Genomic DNA, 6,000 nt, shown 5'->3' with positions numbered 1-6,000 from the left:
AGCGATGAAAGAGAGGAAGTTCCACAAAAAGGTGGATTGACTCAGTGACAGCAGCAATGGGCTCCAACATAAGAACAACTCTGAGGTTGGTGCAAGACTGGTGGTGCTCCCTTCCGCTGTAGGAGGGTTGTTGTGAGCAGGAACGACTCGATGGCGCTACAGCAACAGTTTCTGTAAGAAAGTCTTGATGGTTGTTGCTCCTCGTAGCAAAATATATCTTGAGTCTGACAAGTTCAAAGCTTTTAGGCTGCTCCTAGCCTTTATCCTTGAAGGCCAGCTTGTCTCTGTATAAAAGTATTGGCTCACATTTGCTTTCCTTGTATATCATGTAGGCGTTGCTTTGGAGAAATAGGATATCAGATTGCATTTTTTCCTTGTGACAGCTTTTTTTTTTTAAACTTGGAAATCAAAAAGTTTTCTTTCTTTTGACCACATCATTGGCTTCTAAACCAGGTCTTCAATTCATTTACTTACCTTACTGACATCTTGAATTTAAATGTAATGCTCTAATAAGTTCTTGATACATCCCATTGTTGGATTTTCTCCATTATTCCCATACACTGAGATCATTGTATTGTTGATTAAAATACTAGCAGTAGTGTTCTACATTATTTGCGAGGGATGCTATTTATTCTTATTTTGATACTAAGATTTGTCACGTTTGAGAGCCAGGTATTACTTTTCATATTAATACTTCTAAAAGTAGCGTCATTTCTCTTTTCTATCAGCTATTAGAAAACTTGGTGTCTCACTTTTGGCTCACTTCTGATAGATGAACACATCATTATGATGTGCAATTTGATTTTTACCTGCACAATTTTTATTCACATGCATTTTAATGCATGCCACTTTGTCTTTTTTAATCATTGAAATTCAACTGTAATACTTTCATGATAAATACCCCCCTAGTATTGTTGTTGCTTTTATTATTAGGGCCATCAAGTGACTCATAGTGACCCTATGTACAACAGAAGTAAACACTGCCTAATCCTTCTTCATCCTCACAATTGGTCTAATGTGTGAGCCCATTCTTGTAACTGGGTCAACCCACCTTGTTGAGCGTCTTTCTCCTTTTGACTGACCTTCTACTCTACCAAGCATGCTCCTTCTCAAGGGATTAGTCTCTCCTGATAACATGACCAAGGGACATGAGACTAATCGCTACCATCCTTACTCCTAAGAAGCATTCTTGCTGAACTTCTTCCAAGACAGATTTAATTGTTCTTTTGGCTGTCAGTGATTCTTTCAATATTCTTCATTGACAGCTCAATTCAAATGCAACGATTGATTCTTCTTTGGTTGTCTTTTTTCATTGTCCAACGTTCACATGTAAGATTGAAAATATGACCATTTTGAAAACCATTAATAGATTCAAAAAGTTATATTTTTCACTAGCTCCAGAGTGTACCTTTTAGAAAAAGAAAGACCAAAGGCCTGATGTCATAAATGAAATTAATCTTATTCAGAATCTATGTTATATAAAATTAGGAAATAAAATACAAGCATCTATAATCTTACTACATTTAGTTTTGCTACTATTAATAATGGTATATTAATGATCCATAACTATGATAATTATTAAAAGTTGAAGAACTAAAAAAATATATTGAAAATATGAAAGCTTGTGTCAGGAACCCTAGTCTTCAAACTGGCACCTTTGCTCTTTAACACCTTAGAGAGGTCTTGTGCAGCGGATGTGTCTAATACCTAATGCTGAGCACCCCAAAACTCAATGTTCAAAGTCATCGGTTTAACTGTTAATAAAAAACTTAAACTTGTAGAACAACAGAAAGCCCAGTCGACATGAGTTGATTATTAAGACTCCTAGGGTATGGTTACTCAAAAAGCCTTTAGCCGCCTAACTGTTCTCCATCCAGCACACAATTTCCTTACTGTATGCTGAGGGCTGTTAGGAAATTTTGGCAGAAGTAGTATAGGAAGCATCATCTTTGTCAATCAGCATTTTTGCTTATTTGGCTACTACTACTGTATTTAGAAGATGATACTATGCATCATGCCTTGCACATAGAAAAATGTTTTTTAAATGCTGAATGAGTAAAAAAATAGATGAGCAGCAAAATAATGCTCAAATGCTAAAAGAAATTAGGATAGACCTAATTTCTCACAACATTCCTGCTTATATTTTGTATCTGTTGGAAAAAATCCTGCCAATGTTTACTTAGGCTGAGTTTCCTGATCACCTCTTTGCTTCACTCTGTTGTTCATAAACCATGCGAAGCGTTCCTGTGACCAGAGCTGTATGGTTTCACTCTCTTGGCAGCAGCTTGCTTAGGACCAGACAGCTGTCATTCTAGCATTTGCCCCGTCCCCAAGCTGTGAGTAAGCACATCTGTGTTCATGTCCGAGGGCTGCTGTAACAAATGACCCACAAATGGGGTGACTTAAAACTACCGAAATATATGCTCTCAGCGTTCTGCAGGCTAAACGTTGGAAATCAGTGCAGGCAATTAACCCACTCCAAATCAGAGGAAGAAAGAGAAGTTTCTATTTAGAAAGTATACTAGCGGGGTGGGGGGAGCCCTGGTGGTGTAGTGAGTGGTTAGAGCTGGGCTGTGATTGGTATGGTTGATAAGTTTGAAATCACCAGCAGCCCCTTGGGACAAAGACTAGGCTTTCTACTCCCTTAAACAGTGACCGTCTTGGGAACCCACATGGGGCCACTAAGGTCGGCATTGACTAGAGGGTGGAATTTGGTTTGGGATTTATACCAATGCAGAGACCACAGCAGTCCAAAAGAGTTGGTCTTTGTGGTGTCCTGTTTAAAATCAGAATACAGAGAAGGTGCACCTTTGGCTTTGGAATTTACACTATCACCAATAGATGTTCTACATGAACTTGGGTGTCAGGATAACCATGGGCAACAACTGTTGACCTTGAGTAAGCAAACAGAATGATACGGCTCCTTAGGTCATAGACCAGTCTCAGGAAGTCTTCTTCGCCTCACTAGATGGCAGGGTCTGGCTTTTAATCCCTAACAGTCAGGTAAATAAGAGAAGACACTCGGCATTATCTGGCCCTTTCAGGTGACATTGGCATCCAAGCTACCTGCTTTTGAGCAATGTAAGAAGTTATAAAAATTCCACAGAGACTGCGTTCAGCTAAGTTCCTTATGCTAGCTGCTTTTTGTAAGGGTAGGTTTTCTAACTCCAGTAAGTAAAATTACGTGGGTTATTTTTTGATTGTGATATATTCATATATATGACAAACTATTTGCCATTCCCCAAGTATTTACATGTATAATTCAGGACATTCATTGCATTCAATGTTCTTGTTTGCCAACTCGATTTGAGGCTCTCGTTTTTCTCACATCATTAGTGCATTACTAGTGTGTTTATTCTTATAGTTATTCAAAGACCTGGGCCATCTTCTATATAACTCAAAAACTCTTGACTCCCAGTGACTCCACAGGACTGAGTAGGGGTTCCATTATACGTCTAGGGCTCCTTATCTGTGTGTATGTCCTTATCATAGCTGTGCTTATGAAAGATTGCCGTGTTCCATTACGATGTCATTCAACTCTTCCACCCTTTCTCATTGAGACCTCGTATACTTAAACAAAAAGCACTTCTAAAGTCTTTTTGACCAAAATGGACCGATTAAAATGAACTCAGTTCTTGCTGAATTAGACAGATTATTCTTTTTATCCAACTCTACACCTGAGAAATCAATTTTTTCCTTCCGTGACAAGTGCCTGATAGCTCACCATGTTCATTGTCAGTGGCCATAAATAGCAACGGAAATGTTCTCTCTCCTACCAAGCCAGGATGTGGAAGGAAGGGGGCTTTCACACAGATAACTTGCTGGAAATGGCCTTACGAGTTATTGTTTTCATAATAAGGTTATAAGAACATAGTCTCAAAGTAAAAAACCTCACGCCGTGGAAGGTTTCACTTAATCAAGCAAATGAAAAACAAAACTTAATGTTAATTCTAAGTTCAAATTCCTGTGTCAAAGCATGACTTTCATCGATTCTGACATTTTCCTAATGTGTTCTAAAAAGTATACATTAGAAGCAATTTGATAATCTAGTTGTAAATTTTGATATAAATTTCTGTATGCATTTTTCCCCACAATGTAACCTCACTAAAGATCTTGTCTCACTTTGTTAACCCTCCCTTTATGACCTCAGTCAAAGGAAACCCATCAATGGTTTCAGTGTAATTCCTGCACTCCCTCCTCTATAACCATCTGTGCTTAAGGGCTACCCTTTGAAACGACCATGCTTTCACCTATGGAAATTGGTGACTCAACATCCAGATGCCTCCCTAATGCCAAATAATTCCTTAAATCATAGGTTCCCAAACTTATTTGGCCTACCACTCACTTTTCAGAAGAAAAATTACTTAGCACCTCCCTAGCACTGAAAACTTTAGTAGTGTAGCCCATAATCCAGGATAAAGTATAGGTATCTGCTTTGGCAGGCCCCCATGATCATTCTAGCACTCCCCAGGGAGGTGGTATAGCCCACTTTTGGAATCACTGCTTTAAATCTTTAAGGTCTGAGTGGATTTTCCCCTTTGATAGTGTGCAGGGTTAAAATTTTAAGTATTCTGATCTACTCTCCTCATAAAGGTTCAGGCTACTCAATCATTGCTATCTGTGATGTCTTGGCTAGGCCAGAATTCTTAATGGTTTGGCAATTAACACCTAGCAATACCCCATAATGTGACCTAACACAATGTAATCAGCTCCATAATGGGATCTGTTCTGAGCAGCCAATTCACTGTCAGAAGATTAGTGTGGAATGCAGCACCCTTATTCAGGTCACAGATGCAACTGAAAGGAAGCTTCCTTGGGGGTGTGGCCCTCGTCCAATATGAGAGGACACTGTGGAAAAGCTTGCTTTGCTTTCTGCTGGGTCTGGATCCTGCGTCTAACTCCATGACCTCCTATTCTTTGGGCTTGAACTAATGGTCTGGCATATATCCTGCCCATTCTGGAATCATCAGAGGCTTGCCATCTGACTTGATAACCTTGGATCACCTTTCCACCAAGCTTAGCTTCATCAGCCCACACAACTATACCACTCAGGAGACGTCTCCATCAGACTTACAACTGAACTACAGACCTGCAACTTGGACTTGCCCTCTTCTACAACTGTGTGAACCATTTTCTTGATATAAATCTCTCTTTATATATTTTTTTCCACAAGCTTTACTTATCTAGAGAACTCAGCCTAAGACACTGTCCTGTCCTTTCTTTAAACATTATGAAGACTTATTTATTTAAGCAATGTATCTGAAATAATTATGTTTGTGTTTCCTTCATTAACATAAATCTCGATGGACACAATTTATAATTAAGCTATTGTGCAAAAAAGCAAGTAACAGGATGAATAGATGATATCCAAAATTTAAAGCATGAATCATATTTATTTTACCAGATCTTTTTTTAATGTACTGATCTATATGAACATTATGTTTTCCATTGGTAACTTAAAATTTCCCTCAAACACCTTAGACAAAAATATCTTCATTTTGATTCAACATAAGGATTGAAAATCTACTTTTTGGTACATACTGTTAAAATTCTCTACTGCTTAATTCATTGCCAAAATTTCAATAGTTATAGGTTCTATGAATTCTTTTTTATCATGAATTCACTTGTATGGGCAATGAACTCTCCATTAATGTTCTCCCCAAATACCCTAACTGGGTTTTCTGTTGTTTCCCTTCTACCAAATCTCCACCTGATTCTTGCCTGCAGGCTTGATAAATAATTGTAGGCAAATGAAAGTTAAAAATTAATTCAGAATTCCTTTGCAACCTGCCTGGTATCAAGGGATTTGCAAATCTCTTAATTCCTTCAGCTCCTGGGAGTTGAGTTAATTATGGTGAGTCACACTAACTAAATTATTCACTAGGTCTTTTTTAAAAACAAATCTATTGTGTCATAGAATACCTTGGGGTTTGGCTTAAGAGTCCCACTTTGTCTTTTGTGAAAATCCTATTTAGCGGTTTTGTTTGAGTGAGGACATGG

This window comes from Echinops telfairi, unplaced genomic scaffold (assembly GCF_000313985.2).
Source record: "Echinops telfairi isolate 266 unplaced genomic scaffold, ASM31398v2 ScPeMD7_23;HRSCAF=83, whole genome shotgun sequence".
NCBI classification, from domain to species: Eukaryota; Metazoa; Chordata; class Mammalia; order Afrosoricida; family Tenrecidae; genus Echinops; species Echinops telfairi.
Note: the sequence above shows the minus strand (reverse complement) of the source record.